This window comes from Marmota monax, unplaced genomic scaffold, assembly GCF_021218885.2.
Source record: "Marmota monax isolate L192 unplaced genomic scaffold, Marmota_monax_Labrador192_F-V1.1 WCK01_AAM20220418_F8-fsc00398, whole genome shotgun sequence".
NCBI lineage: Eukaryota > Metazoa > Chordata > Mammalia > Rodentia > Sciuridae > Marmota > Marmota monax.
This window is the reverse complement of record NW_026695073.1, coordinates 522,447-539,356: the sequence shown is the minus strand read 5'-3', so window position 1 is coordinate 539,356 and position 16,910 is coordinate 522,447. Positions and strand designations below refer to the sequence as shown.

Sequence of the window (16,910 nt, the reverse complement as noted above, 5' to 3'; positions counted from 1 at the left end):
CCAGGACGGTGGAAATGATGAATTCAGAACTGTAGCAAAGGGGAAAACATGACCCAAAGCCCTCCAAAGCCTGGGGTGACAAGAAGAAATTCCTATTTCTGACACTTATTCTAAGGCCATCTCTGACTCAATAACTAGGTAAAGGGGCAGAGCAGATTTGTACTCAGAAGACCCAGGCAGCCCTATGACAGCTTGTCTTCTCAAACCACAGACTCGAACTCACCTAAATCCAATAAGATGCAGTCCCTCTGCTTGGAGGAAAAATATTCTGTATGAAACTGTAGTAGAAGAAAGTATGTGAGTCTGAGAGCCAAGCCTGCCCACCCCCCTATGGGAGGCCATAATGTACCATTTTACTGAAATTTCTCTTTGCTTTGTTTTTCCCAATGATGCATTTAGCTACAGCATGTAGAGAGAAGCCCTATTCAAGAGAGTGGGGTCATTATCCACACACAAAAGGCCATTTAGAGAAAGAACAGCTCAGTCAGTTCAAGCTGTGGCTGCCAGAGTCCAGACCCATTAGAAAAAAAAAAAAGGTTAGCTGTTTAAGTGGGACTGTGAAACAAAATGTAATAATTAGGGCTAACTGGCACCCTCCCCCCTGCCAAGAAAGCTGCCTGGGATCATAAACAAATTCCCCGAAAGTTCTAAGCTTAGGGGAAAGCAAATCATCCACTCCAAATGACAGTTCAGTTATTAACCTTTACCCTAGAGGCTAGGCTTCCATTTCTTCTTCTTCTTTTTCCTCTTTTTAAAAATTTTTTTCATCTTAATATGTACATATATATTTTTATTGCTGCCACTTTTATTAGGGTTGGGCTGTTCTTTCTTTAGTTTACCAGTATTAACATGTTCAGATCACTGGTGTGTGTGTGTGTACCTGCACACAAACATGGGAAAAAAATGTAAGTCCTCAAATTAGCAGTGGTTACCTTTAAGTCATGAAATACATGGAAGAATTGGGAATCAATCCTCCCATGCTTCCTAATTGCTCTTTATTAATAGAAAAAGTAAAAAAGAAAAAAGATGCATCAAATATTTCAAGTACAATTTTCTACCTTGTCTCATCTAAAGGAGGGAAAAGAGTTGAGAGTTTCAGCAAGGATAATAATGAGAAAGGAGGTACAAACCTCAGAGGAGAGATGGTGTGATAAAGGAGAGCCGGACAGTAAGGGGAACCCACCCTCAGTCTCTCCTTCAGCCTCTCAGGGCATCTGCATAAAAGTAGCTTCAGACTCACAGATATTTTGTGGTTCTTAGTAAGACAATAAATGCTCACAGCATTTTGCATGCTCACAGGTGCAGTGTCCTGGCTAATCAAACAATGCTAGAGGTTTAATAGACATTTTCTGTTGGATCGATCACTTGGGGTATTTTGATGACTAGAGAGTAATCATAAGCACAGTGCATGAATAACCAATATTCAATGAATAAGTTGGGCCTAAAATGCCATTGAAAATTTAATGCTTAATGATTTAGAAGCACTGTGGGAACTTACAGGGCTTGACTAAGCATTTTGAAAACAAATGATGAAAATTAACACAGAATGGACAAAGTGGAAATTGACAAGGAGTTGCTTTTGTTAGAGTACACGATAAATCTGCTTTTTATGTGATATTTCTAAAATGACTTACTGGTAGAATGGAGGTAGAAATGAATTGCTTGGCAAATAAAGATTAGGTATTTCACTTACACCTTTGTGGAATTTCATTACCCCCTGCCTTCATTTTTATTACTCTTATAACAAAATATTTAGCAAGTGCAGGACTTTTAATCCAGGAAGTATGAGTCCTGTGTTCACATCACTCAATTACCAATTTAAGAAGTATGCACTTTTCAACTCACATGGGACTCTTTTAACATTTTTGCATCACAAGTTTTATGAAGGGGTACAAAGGAGCAAGAGAGAATTTTAAGTCTGTCATTGCCTTTGGTTTGTGGGAAAAGAGTAGGTACAGGCCAATCAAAGGTTGAGAAATGATATCAATTTAATCCATTCAAGAAATACATTTGAATGCCTACTATGCTCCAGGCACTATTGTGGGCACTTGTGATACATAGATTTTTACCAGTGAAGAGAGATGATAATACATATTATAAATATATTCATGATGTTAGAGGATGTTAAAGTTATTGAAAAATAGGGCAAGACACTGGGGATTCAGAAAGAAAAAGAGTCGCTTCTGAAATTTTAAATAATTTGTTTAGAGTAGGCTTCACTGAGAAAATGTTTCAGCAAAACCTTGAAGGAAACAAAGGATTCAATCACGTGGGTATGTGGAAGGGAAGTGCTTCAGGGTACAAAATAGAGACACTGGATAGGGGAAAATGATTTGCTGAGGAAAATAAAAAGTAGAGCGGAAAAGAAGAAGAAAAGGAGAGACATTTGAGATAAAGAGGCAGCTTATGCATTCCTAATGTAATGGAACTTGGAACCATGTGGCTTTGGATAATTGTGCTTGGAAGGAATAATAAGAATAATCTCTTTACCCAAAATATGATTAGCATTTGTGACACAGCCCTATAAAATAAGTAGGTAAATGTGCTCAGATTTTACACACTAAAGACTGGCATATTTATAGTGAGAGCTAGAAAATTGAATGCATTCATTATTTTATCTTGTTTAATCTGAGTATCATACATACCAGACACTGTGTTAGGGACTGTGGTGTGGTGGTAACCAAAATAGATGTGATTCCTACATTCATGCAGAGATGCACTTTAATTAAGTGATATATTCATTATCTTATGGTGAGAGCTATGGAAAATTATATAGAAGCATGAAAGCATCTGATCTACTTTGGGAGTCAGAACTAAATATCTACCAGGAAATGATATTTGAGCTGAGATTTGAGGGATGAGTTAGAGTCCTGTAGGCAGAGGTGGAAGAAAGCATGGAATATTTGAAGAACTGAAAGACCAGTGGCTTAAGGAGGGAAGAATAGTTCAGCCAATTAGAATCCTATCAGAAAATAGAAGGCACACTCAAATAGGCCAAGTGAGGACAGTTTAATTAAAGGGCTCTTTATAATGGTGTCTGAATGGTTAAGGGAAATTAACAAGGGATGTCCAGTACCCCAGGAGAGCAAGAATGAAAAGCTCTCCCCATTCCTGGGCACCAAAGTGGAAGGCAGGGATGATTATCAGACAAAATAGTTATAGTGAAAAAATATTACACAGTAATTGTGACCTTCTAAAAAGAGATGTAGTCAGGGTTGGGTATGTGGCTCAGAGGTAGAACACTTGCCTAGTATGCATAAGGCACTGAATTCAATCTCCAGCATTGGGGAGAGGGAGAGAGAGAGAGGGTGGGGGGCACGTGGAGATGGGTCTAGCCAGTCTAAGGTTATATAGCAGGGGGAAAATTATATACAGCAATCTCCAGCCTCCTTCCCATCTCCTTCCTTTCTTTCTTGTTTCATTTCCTACCTTTCTTTGATCAATCTTTAGTCAAACAAGTGAGGGAGCCCTTTGATGTAGCCATAAAGACCAGCTCCCAGGGCACAGAGCAGAGAGAAGAAGGATGCAGTGTCTTTCAAGGAGCAATGGAAAATATCTTACACAATTATGAAACAGATCATAACAGATCTTATTGATCAAGGAAAGATTCTGGTTTCAGTCTTCCTAAAAGTGATAGGAAGCTAGGGAATAATGTGCTCAGATTTGCATTTATCAAATATAATCTGAACAGACTGGCCCCATTCATGGAGGATGCAGGAAGTTCAGGAGGTATTATGTGGCCCCAGAAGAGAGGTAGGCAGCATCTACCAATTTGTCGTTGTGAAAAGTGAGGATGTGTGGAGGACTCAGGAGGCAATGAGTTTGCGTTGGTCTGGGAAGGGGAAATGTGAAAGAGAATGAGAAATATCAGAGGAGAGCTCCAGATGTGTGGTCTACGGGAGCAAATGTGTGGTAGTGCCATTCCCCACAGGAGGACTAGGTTTAGAAGTTGGATAACATCATAACTTTGTTTTGGACATAGTGAGTCTTTGAGAAAACCAGCAGTAAATGACCAAGTAATAACTACATTTAAGCAGTTATTTCATAGCTTGGCTTTTATTGTGCCCCAACAAGGTTCTCAGCTAGTTTCTCCAATGCTCAAAATATGAAGGCAGATATTATTTCCCCCAGTTTATGGATGAGAAAACCAGGCTTAAGGAGGTTAAATTCTTTGCTTACCTTCAGGACTAAAAACTCAGACATTTTAACCCTGCTGGAGATCTTTCTCCTGTGTGCTATGGTAATCTAGGCATCACAGATGTCTCAAAGAAACCTGTAGAAGAGTGAATTTTTTTCTGTTATAAGGTCTTGTTTCATTTGGGGAAAATATGGGCTTTGTCTCTTTGGATTCGAGAGCAGGCTCATGTGAGTTTCAGTTAATCAACTAATCAGCACTCACTGAGAAATTATCATATATTTAGAATTTTGCTGCCCATTATAAAAAGATTATGAATAGTATAAGACGATCCTTGATTCAAGGGTTTAAAAATTAGGAGAGGGAGCAAATAAATACAGGAAACATGAGTGATAATGGGCTGATAGAACAGCTTGAGGAAAGGACAGATAAATAAGTCTTATTTAGGGGAGACCTACATGGTGTGTACAAAAGGAATTAAAAAAAAAAGAGAGATACTGTGCTGATGGGCTAAGAAATTTCAGTAACTGAATGCTGGTCTGTGGATTGGATGTCTCCGTCCCAGAAAATTTCTTAAGTGTGCAATTAATTACAATTAGCTAAATGAAGTATGTGTTAAATGGTCTGAAAATTGAAGCTACTGGGAACCTATTTTATTTAACATTTATTTTTCAGATTCCTGCAATCAAGAGTGGTTTTCTTTTTTGATAGACAAGGGACAGCAATCTGTTCACATTTTTGCTGAAGGAAAAGCTGATATTGTGACTGTGTTTAAATCTGATAGAATCTAAATCCTTATCCCACTAATGAAAAATATCATCAACAAATCTTAGTCTAAGATCTTTGAGCTTCCAAAAATGTATTCTTTATGGGAAAATCACCTTGAATTTATTTCCAAAAAAGAAAGATAAAACCTTTCTTAAATAAAGGCATTTAAAAAAGACATTTTCTTTGTAGTATTATGATAACTGACCCAACCCTTGCATGGCGCCAATGATTTGCACAGTTCTTTATATACTTTATCTCATTTGACAACTAAGTAAAGCTGAACTTTACCAGGAAGTTATGTTGGATAAATAGTTCACCAAAGAGGAAAAAATGTGTTGGTTTAAACAAATTTAAAAACGAAAATGAGTCTTGGGTACTTAGATAGTAAGAAGTCATGGGTTACCATATAGTAAAATCTATGCAGCAATGTAAAAATGATAACAGTTGTATGAATAACCAACAATGGATTGAGCCTTTGCTGTATACAGTGGTCTATACATGTCTGCATATTAACTTGATTAATCCTACAGAAATCCCATGAAGAATATAGTCAACCACTTCCACGTTACAGGTGAGGAACCTGAGGCACCAGTGTTTGAGTAACTAGTCCAAGGTTATAAAACCAATAAGTGAAGGAGCTGGACTGTGACCCAAGAAGTTTGCCTCAAGAACTCTCACTCTAAATTGCTAAAAATGACTTCCACAATGTAAATTTTCTTTTATGTAAACATTGTTTCCTAAGTAAAAATGGTAAAATAGCCAATAATTTGTGAACAAAAACAAAGTGAAGAAATCAAGCAGGTGCTATTGTGAACACTAACTTAGACTACTTAATAAAATCATAGAAAGGGGAGAAAGAAAAGAAATAATTTATAAAAGAAATATTAATATAGAATAATTTCATTCCTAAGCAAAGAAAAGAATATTTACTTGAGGATTTAGAAATGAAAATATTTCTAACATTTTATCTATTCACTGAAGAAAGAGAAAGAAAGGTTAAGATGGAAGAGGTTTATTTAGGATCTAACACCTACCCAATGTTATCATTATTATAAAATTTGTTTAAAATCCTCCCTAAAAGTATTTCCTGCTTTACTTGGAAAGGAAACTAGGAGTTTAATATAGAATAATTTCATTCCTAAGCAAGAAAGAGAGGGTATAGAAACAAATGGAATATTCTGAAATCTTGGTCACCTCACTGAAGATTTCAGGTTTTTCTTTATCTGCTCCTCCCATGGGGTGTGGCAGATGCAAAGGGCAAGTGGCAACAGGAACAGTTCTTCTAACTTTGTCCCCTTTGGGGCCAGGACACTGGCATCCATATTCAGCCAGCTTTTGAGAATTATTTTGTGACAGGAAGCAAACTTTGTCCCTTGAAGTTTGAAGATACTTGTAATTTGAGGTGGAAAAGAACAAATCCCCATCAATTCTGATAAAATATAAAAGGGAGATTTTAGGACTGTTTTGCAATTGAAAATGGATGGAAGGACTTTTCCAAAGTCCCTTTCAAGAGACTAAGAATTTTCCCTAAGGTGTTTTTTTCAGACAAAGAGAGATGAGTGCATCTTTCATGAACACTCCTTAGGATTAGAAAGTCACTGGGGAGGTGCCCAGGGGTGAGTCTCAGAGAAATGCTACCATATTGCATGCATTTATTTTTTGTTTTGCATCTTATTTTTTATTTCATTCCAGTATTAGGTTTCTAAGATTTATCCACAGCTGGAGGTGTAGCTTACTTGTAGAACGCATATTTAGCATGCATGAGGGGTTGGGTTTAATCGCCAGCACCAATAAACAAACAAACCCATAAGTTGATTTTTAACAGGGATTTATCTATGTTGCTGCTTAAAACTATAATTTACTCATATTCACTGCTATATTATATTCTGTGATGATTCTTTCAAATGTATTTAGTCATTCTGGATAGTAGTTTGGGGGGCTTGTGAGTAAAGGCTAAATAATCAAGACTAGGCCGATATACTCTTTCAAGAATTTCTCTAGGCCAATGGCTTTCAACTTTGGTTTTTTATTTTTATGAAAAACATATATTTATATTGTATTCCAGTACACATGCACATGTTGTATCCTATATACATATAAATAATTTAAATAAAATTTAATGAAATTCAGGAGTGTGCTAAAAAGGAGCAAAGTGATTATTGAGTAGGTTGACATGCAGCTACCTGTACTTTTCTGTATTTAGAGAGTTAAATTATGTGTGTGTGTATAATATAAAAATATTTGTATATTTTACAAATATATGTAGGCATACCTATATATATTAAACCATATGTATAAATAAATGTTGGGTGTTCTTCCAGCAGTGAGACAGCAGTTTGTATATGTACCCCACTTTCCTAATAAATACAAGCAGTCTTCGAATCAAGCATAGTCTGTGTTCTTATTTCACAGGAAAGTGAGTAGTTTGGAATGCAAACTACCATTTCTAAAGGAGAAAGACAGCATGAAATGGGTTCCTCTTGGGGTCTCTAGAGGAGAGTGTTGATAGTTCCCGTGGTCCCTCTTGCTTCTAAAGCCTCAGCAGGGGAAGGCTTTGCGGGGAGGACCCTGGGGCAGGACTGCATAGTTAAGAATGGGAAGCTACTTGATACTAGGCAGGAGGAGGCCCTCGGGGCTACTTCTCGTGGCATTGTGTCCTGGGCAGCTGAGGAACAGTGGGATGGGATGAGGATCTGTGAAGTAGTGATGATAAATCAAGGGGAAGCCTCCTTTTTCATGGGATCCTTATGTCCACAGACCCATCAATAATAAGAACACAAAGCCAAAAACAATGAGCACCACTGGGGAAGGGCAGATCACAAATCAAGGGAGACCAGACCTGGGGAAACTTTTCCAGAAAGGAAAGAGAAGTACTGGGCTATGAATTAGACATATAGCATGGGCAGGAGGTGCAATCAAGGTGCAGGGGGAAAGTATACAAGGCCTGGGTTTGAACAAATTCTAATAGCTCAGGTCAGCTGGTTGGAGAGAACTGCAAAGGGAAACACCAGGAGATGCAGGGAAGGACTGAATGAAACCTTGACGGGATGAAGGTTGAGGACTGGCAGGATAAGATGGGACAGCTCAGATCTCAACTCACAGGTAACATGCTTCTCTCTCTAACAACATCCCTGCCATTGCTTAAAAACTACTGTTGAAATAACTCTCCACAGATAGAAGACTTGGTGTGTAAGGAAATATATTAGTAGATTGTAAAATAACATGTAATTTATTCTTCTATATGCCTTATGCTTTTTCTCTATTTTTACAAAGAAATGTCACACAAATATTGTTAAACAGATTAGTGTACAAAGGAATGGGTGTGCGGATAGATAGGTAGGTGGATACATAGATAAGTGGACATGTGGTGGATGTAGGATGGAATGGAAGGGTGGAAAGTCAGGTGTGTGGGCAGACAAGGTGAGTAGGTAGTGGGTGATGAGCAGGTGGATGAGCATTTGGTGGCTGGCTTGCTGGACACCTAAAGTGTTGGGTGAATTTCTGTATAATCCAATGATGAATTATTCAACAGCAGACAGAAATATGTCAATAATGTAAATCCTAGCAATGGTTTGTTAGTAAAATTTTAATTTAGTTATAGGAGTCAAGTTTATCTTTTTAGTATACTTTTCTGAAGCAAGCACATCCTTCAATGAACATTTGAATAAAACTCCTGACCCTTTATTTCTAAAACTATTCACCACTACCTGACCTAGAATAGAATTTGAAATTTTCTCAAGCACAACCTATGGCAAGGCCACTGAAAAGATAAAAGTATAATTTATCTTTGAATTTTAGAGTGATTTTTAAAATTAGCATTCAACATTCTAAACAATGAAGGGATTCATCTATATTCACAGTTTCAAATCAGTTTTGTACAACACTATTTACTTTCAAAACAAACAAACAACCAAACACCAATCAATCCACCAGCCAGCCTGCCAAACAACCAAACTGCCCAAATCCTCAATCAACTGTATGTAAGAGGGGTGGTGTGGCAGTTTCCTGGTAAGTAAGTTTTCAAGGAAGATACTCCTGCTATTCAAAGTGTGGTCCTTAGACCAGAAGGATCAGCATCACGAGTGAGCTTGTGAGAAATGCAGACTATTAGGTCCCATCCCAAACCTACTGAAAAGTTTGAGAAATAATTCCATTTGTACCTTCTTGGAATTTAAAATGTATACACCATTATGCATTGTTTAGTTTTCTTTAATACAATGTTTACTAACCTTATTTGAACATGGATCTTTTCTTTTTTCTCTTTCTTTCTTTCTCTTTTCTTTTTTTTTTTTTTACTGGAACAACCATTTAACATTACTTGGAAATTGTGGAACACAGTTGGGGTGATGCTGAGGTCAATGCAAACTAAAGCCCTCCCAAATAAAGCATTCCATGTCTGTATTAATAATATTGATATAGGTGCACATGTTTATGTATGTGTATATATGCATATGTGTCTTTTTATCTACTTACCTGATAGAAATTAGTCATGATTATACTTCTAATGTTTAATGAAAACAAAAGGGAAAACAGATTTGTTAGATTTGAGAAAATGGCAGAATGCAATTTTAGGTTCTTTGTGAAGAGGAGGAATTTTGAGAGAATGGATTAGTTGAATCATGAGGTCAGTGTCTACTGAGGAATATGTATATAGGGCTGGGATTTCTTTTTACCTTTCAACATCTTTTCCAAAATCTATTTTCTTCAGTATAGAGGGCACAGTTTTTATGCACTTTCTCCCACATGTTCCTATTCAAATATTTTATTTTTAGAAAGAATTCTATTTGGAGGAAACATTAAAATTTTCATAGTCTTTTAAGACTGTTTTTAAAGAACATTAGTTTTTATATGAAGTTTCTTTGGGCAAGTACAAATTGATATGAAAGATTTGGATTTAATTTGATGTTATTGGAAGTAATCTAAAAATAAACAATACTTCCTAGTGGTGGTGGTTCAATCTTTTAAAGCAATATTTTGAACATAGTAGGTATTTTGAACATAGTACCTACCCAAAAGCACATGGATCCCACCCCACACCCAGCTTCCTGAATCACATGGATCCAGGATGGAGACTCTTTTTTATTCCAGAGACTGAACACTTGAGAATAGAAATGACTTTGTCATTGCGCAGTTCACTTTATTCTGAACAGTCTTGGGGATGAGTGGGAGTAACAGTAAGACTATGCCAAGGCTATCAAAATGAGGCAATTTTACAGACATCTTTCACTTTAATAGGTACACATTTATCTTTATATGAGAAAAAATATCATCGACATAACAAATATGCCACTTCCTAGATATTATCACTTAGGACAAGGTTAAATTTTAAAAGGGAAGCTATTTTTAAAAAGAAAATAATATCCCAGGTGTGTGTGTGTGTGTGTATAGACATTGTGACGGTAGTTATGTAAAGGTTACAATGTGGGAATATTCCTCTAACCCAGCCCTTTTGTTCTGTGGATGAAAATAAAGCCCAGTATACATGGAAGTTTGTGGGAATTAGGGCCAAGGATTTTTTACTTCTCAGAACCATGATAAAATCTCTGCAGTTGCCTCAGACAAAAATGCCTTAAGTATATCTGAATTATCCTTGTGGTGTCAAGTTATCAATCACAGTAAATTTCTATTTCCTTAGATAGTGGATAACTGATTATAAGATTCAGTTCATAATTTTCAGTATTCTTCAAAACATTCAGATACATTAAAGAATACAATGAAGTAACCTCTCCCTCAAAAATAGGTTGAGTTTACCTTACCTGGAGTATGAACCAGAAATTGTCATAGGGATTTGCCTCACACCTGTGACCTCTTTTCTGGGGGTTGATTTTTCCTATCAGTCAGATGAAAACTTGATCAAGTCATGATTTTGCCTCCAATTTCTTTATGTAAAACATAAAGGAAAAGATGCTTTATGCCACTTAACTTCCCAGTGACTTATTTTCTCCACCTGTGAAATACCACTTTATCAATCTCTCAGGTCACTCCTATCTCCAAGTTCCTATGACTTCAAAACTATTATAAAAATGAATGGTGCATTAAACCCATAGAGGTAGCTGAACTTCCAGGGAGACATGGTTATTCGATATTAAAACTGGCATATTTAAGTGCCTACTATGTTACAAGTATTCAACACACATTGTCTTGTTTAATTTGCTTAGCACATGAACACAATTCCTTTTTCACATGGAGAAACTGGAGTTCAGAGGATTGCAGTAACTTATTCAAGATCACACAGCTAGTGAGTAGTAGGGCTGAGATTTGAGACCAGCTCTTCTTTTCTCAGAAGTTCACTCCTTAACTTCCTCATTCCAAACTCCATTTCCATGGCCAAAGTGTTATTGCCAATACCTTTGAGGTAAAGTTATAGAGCAGGATTGCAGAAAAAATACCCTTCCATTTGTAGGTTTGTCAACACAGGTGAAAAAACATTCTAAGGATTGCCTAATCAGTGAGAATATTGAGGACATGTATCATTTTGTGCCTAATTCCTTAATATATGGAATATATTAATGACGTTCAGTTTATCAAATGCAATTTGCAAGTGAATTTGCAATTGAAAATCCAAACTCTAATACTGATATAGATTCTAGAGAATAACTGATTAAATATTATTCACAGAAGATAAATGAATAGAAACCATATGAATATTTGAAGGCAAGTAAAAGTAGACTCATGGTTTTAGGATTATTCAGGATTGGATTTCATTTTATTGAAAATAGAAAACAAATATTGTTACTACCTGAAAGAAAATATGATTGTTTTTTTATAGAAAAATGGGAACAAATAACAAAATTTGGGAAATGTCTAAAATTACAATCATTATATTTATTGCTGGAGGGCTACATTTTACAGCAAACTAGAAGTTTGTGTGTTTATTTATGCACATATTTAAGTGCTGAGTCAAAAATCAGATTTAAAAAAATGTATTAAGTAGCATCGACTCACTGTTGCAGCAGGCTTCAAACATAAACTGTATGCAGATTTGGCATTATCATTTGAAATAATAACGGAGAGAAATTCACTTTGAGACCAAACCGTTTTGATCTGCAAAGTGGCAAGAAAAACAATTTCTTCAGGACACAGAGAATCAACTTTAGATAATGTGTGCTTTGAAAAAATAAGAAGTAAGCCTTCACTTCTAGCTTGCAGGCTTACATCTCACCATATTCCAAACTCGGGGCTCACAGAAATGAACGAAAAATAATCCTTAAACTAGCACATTCATACCTCATAAAAGCAAAAGCTTTCCTATTTCAACCGATATTCATTTAAACAGCAATCTGCAAAATGGTCAGCCTTTCAAGTGAATTAGTCAGTTCATATGCCTAACATAATCACCTATTTTGGACAAGATGCTCTGATGAACAAATGTTCAGATTGAGAGTAAAATGAAGGTAACTGTGATTTTTCCCAGCGGCCATCAGCTTGTGAATATGAACGAGATTACTTAAAATAATGATTTCATTTTTACTGGCTTCACCTACATGATACAGTTCCCCAAAAGCCATGTAAAGCTTCCCCACTGTCAAACATGCTGGTTCTTCACTAACCAGGCTGGCTGGTGCCCTACCAGGCTGGCTGTCCTAGGGCACATGCCCACTCCTCTGCGGCTACCCCAATGAGTCTACCCCACTGATTCCTTGGGTTGGGCCCATGTCAGGGCAGTATCTTGGGTGTATAGGAGAGAAGACTGTGATTCACTCTGACTCCAACAGATAAAGCACAGACTTGAGGACCTGATAACTAGTGGATGATCACTTGTGGGGGTTTGTTAATTAATCAGACCTACTAATGAACTGGGGAACTGCCCAAGAGCTCTTGTAAACTGTGGTAAGTTTGGCTTGGAGAATGCAATTTGGATCTAAAGCCAAGTGTGTCATCTCATCCCCACGAACTTACAGGCCGTAAGGCCATCTGGAGCCTGAAGTAGGCCAGGACAGTGAGAGAAAGGACAAAGTCACCACCTGGCCAGGAGCATGGAAGATCACAGGCCTCTCCTGTAAACCCCATTATATGCTGACCTGAGAGTAGGGAGGGAAGTAAGTAAGGTCAGAGGCTGACTCTCCTCTTAGGTTTCATCGTGAGGCACCAGGGACCTGGGGATGAGTGCCACTGCTCCCACACAGGACATAAAGAGCAAGAGACCTGAGCGGACAACACAGGGAGATTCTCCCCAGAGGCAGCCAGGTTCTCTCCAGTCAGAGCAGCTCATTTCTAACTTTGCAAAGAAGCAGGTATTGACTGGCAGAGAAGCTAGGAATGTTCTTCGCAGCCACAGCCTTGAGGGAAGGAGGATAGAAGCTCTGTGGAAAGTGAACATGGGGCATTGAATGCTTCCCCAGGACTGCACAGTTGAATGGCATGAAGTGCCATGAGGAGGGGTCAGGGGAGAGCTGCAGTCCTGGCTGTGTGTTACATATACTCTTATTTGAGGGATCCCCATACCTACACCCCAGTATGAAGAGAGTTCTTTCAGTGTTGGTTTATCATCTTTCTGCCTTCCCTGGGTCTAATGCGCCTGGCAGAGGAGGTAATCCAAGTGGCAGCCCTGCCCGTGCACAGAGTCCCCTCTCCTCCAAAGTGAGGGAAGAACAATGCGTCATTGGCTTGGCCTTTCGTGCTTGGCTGTTTCCTTTAGAATTAGTGTTTTCCGGAAGATGTCACAGCCCCTTGCCTCCTGGAAAAATCTTCTTTGGAACAGTCCCAAGAATCTGCTAGACCTCTGCATGTATGTCCAATCCCAAAAGTAATTAGAGTTTTCCTCACTAGGAACTTCTCTTTTATCCAACACCAGTGGGTGTCCTGTGAGTTCGCCAGACGATGCCAACCATACCCGTACTCCAGCAGCAAACCTGGCCCCAGCCAGTAGTCATCCCCACCTGGCATAAGTCATAATCTAATTATCATCAAGTAGCTACCTAGGAGTTGGTTAACTTATGTAAAATTAATCTTTCAGGCACTTAACCCATGAAATGAAGGAAAAAGATAAAAAAGAGCTCAGGAAGTCATTTAAATGAAAAAGTCCATTAATTCCTCTATTAATTCCTGCTTTGTTTTACTCAGCATTTATTTAGTACTTCTGTAAGTGATAAACACACCGTCTGGGGATAAGAAGATAAATAAGATTTAGTCCCTGTCAAGAAATTCACTGTCTGGGGATAAAGGCCAACACATAAACAGGTTACTGCCACCTGTCATAAATCCTTCTGCACCAAAGGGTGGGTATTACAAATTTTATAAAAATGCAACATGCAGAAATGCTAAAACAGACACACAAAATGACATGAGGTGCAGGGAGGAACAGCTAATTTTTAATACAACCACTAGGCAGTCCCTAAATTGGAAAAATTTGTGAAATTATAAAAGATAAGAACTTTGGTTTAATTTTTTGGTATTATGATTATCCAGGCCTAGATTTCTATTACAGTGAATGTTTAATGTGATTATTTTGGGGGGTTTATTTATAGCATATTCATGGTAGCAATGACCAGTAATGAACTTCGGCTTATGAAAATAGATCCTTAATAAAGTAAACTCATTTACTGGGAAACCATTGGAACATTTTGGTCCTGTGGAAAAACACAGTTATGTGTTTTCTGATAATTTATTTCCTGCTTATGTAACTGACCTGCCATGTTTAAAGCATTATTCAAGCCAATGTTTCAGAAAATCGAGCAACTGTTTTTCTCCAAAAAAGAAAAGATTACTTTTAAGATTTGATATGTACTTGTTTCCTGGTTTTATTCAGTTTTGAGATAAAAATTAAAATTGAAAAGTATTTTTAGTATGGCCTTTTTAAATCACTGAACTTGGAAGTCAGTAGCTCATTTGATCTATATTATTTTTCTGGCTCTGTGGGTCAATGCTTTACAACCACTGATAGAGAGAGTTCCTTAAATATGATCAGATTGAAGGATTTGGGAATGTGATCCACTGATTCCACAATCTATTGATCCACCGTTCCTTCTTTCTTTTTACATTGCTTTCTTTCCCCCCACTTATATTTGGACACAGACTCTTGTTTTTAACTTTGCCAGCTCCTACCTTGAGCTTTTCAGTGGTATATTTGAATATTGTTCAGCTTTTTGATGAACATCAGTTTCAGTAAATGATTTTGTGAACATGTTTTAATAACCTAGTATAAATCTCTCCTTACAGACAATATTCAAGTACAGTACAGATAGACCTCGCATAAAGTAGAAATTGATATGGACACAAAATTATTGAGCCTGATATTTATGGGAGTTCATACTGTTTAATATAATGGATGATTATGTACAGTGGATATCTTTAGTTTCTCCATCTGGTAGCTCCCTGATTTTTTCCTTGGAGACTCAATTATCCCTACCTGAGTCCAGAAGACAAGGAAATTGACAAATTTGGTATATCATGGGCACCGCAGTGCTTGCAATGGAAGTGGACACAGGACACAAGAAAGGTTAATCAAAGCCAGTCCTGGGACTTCTTCAGGAACTAATGAGTTTTGGTGAGAGTAAGCTTATAGCTGTTGGAAACAATCTGCTACCTAAGGAAGACATCATCATGCTGGCACATGCCTGCAAACCCAGTCACTTGGGAGGCTGAGGCAGGAGGATTCCAAGTTGGAGGCCAGTCTAAACAACTTAGTGAGAACTTGTCTCAGAATAAAATAACATAAGGACTGTGAACATAGCTAAGTGGAGTATACATAAGGCCCTGGGCTCAATTGGCAGTCAAGGGCAGGGCAGTGGAGAGGGGGTGGATACATCACAAAGAAAGCAAAGCTGAGATCTGGAGGGGAGATATCCTGGTCCTAATGCCATTATTTCAGCCTCAGATCTCATGGGCCTTGAGGCTAATGAAACATTTTATGTCTAAAAAAAAAAAAAAAAAAAGGAACTGATATGCTACTAAATTTACTGTAGCATATTACCCTTATACTTGAAGTTCACATTTACCTCTTTTGAAGTCTTACTGTCTCTTGTCTGTCTCCCCCAGTAGATTTTAAATGCCTTGAAATCAGAATTCCCCACTATCCAGCAATTAACAGATTCTCAATAAATATTTCTTTGACAATCCCGAAGCTACCCTTAAAACAAAAATCACACAGTGAGATAGTTATATATTGATAATATATATTAACATTTCTTTTTTATGAAGGCCAGATTTATTAAACGGGTGAAAGAATACACAAAAAGCATGGGAATACTAGACCCAAAGAGGGGTCAAGTTCGAATTTTATAATAATCAAGTTGTCACATTTCTAGGTAGGAGATGAGACACTAGTTGATTGAAAAATATTTGGGAAAGATTTTGCACTTTTCAGTTCCAGGTAATGGAACTGAATATAATAAGGTACCTGGAGAGACATGACAGTTTCTTTTTAAAATAAAATTTCTGGCATTATAGGTCCAGAATGACTAGCTACCTAGATGAAGTCCCATAATTTAGTTTCACCATGTCTGCTCCAACAAATTTTCCACAAAATTATATCTACTACCTGTAACAATAGTAGAGAACTTCACTTTACTCTGTTAGAATGGAATTGCTAGAACAGGAGAAATCATCCTTTATTCATCTGTGCATTTAACAATTTGGAGTTTCCTCTTATGTCCCCTCCCTGAAAAGTTCACAAACAGAAGATGAGAACTGTCACTACCTGTCACTGCTTGAAACGCCTAGTGGTGGGGTCCGCTTATCCATGGATTTCTGGATAAACAAGAATTAATAACTAAGAAAGATCAATGAGAGATCAATGACGGACAGAACATACAATTTGTCAATCAAGACAAGCAGTCTTTAGAGAGGCAGGAAAAGGTAGAGACTAATTACAAAACTTTATTAAAGAACTTTGTAATTAATCTACACTCTACTTCCTCTGTCATGAAATACCCAGACCTGGAAGGAGCAGCATACAAAAATGAATAAAGAAACATACCGCCCTGGCAGCCCCACTTTCCATCACACATGCTTCTCCCTCAGAGCCCTGTGCCCCACAGAAGCTCCTAATTGACAGGAGATGAGGCCC

General features: G+C 37.6%; 1 protein-coding gene and 1 long non-coding RNA gene across 10 annotated transcripts in view; one reads left to right on the top strand and one right to left on the bottom strand.

Annotated features, from left to right (window-relative positions):
• Positions 1-16,910, bottom strand: part of Rasgef1b (RasGEF domain family member 1B) — a 560,746-nt gene that overhangs the window by 77,201 nt on the left and 466,635 nt on the right. The gene's annotated exons all lie outside the window — the stretch shown is intronic.
• The window catches only part of LOC124081784 (uncharacterized), an 84,805-nt gene that overhangs the window by 5,364 nt on the left and 62,531 nt on the right, over positions 1-16,910 (top strand). The window lies entirely within an intron of this gene.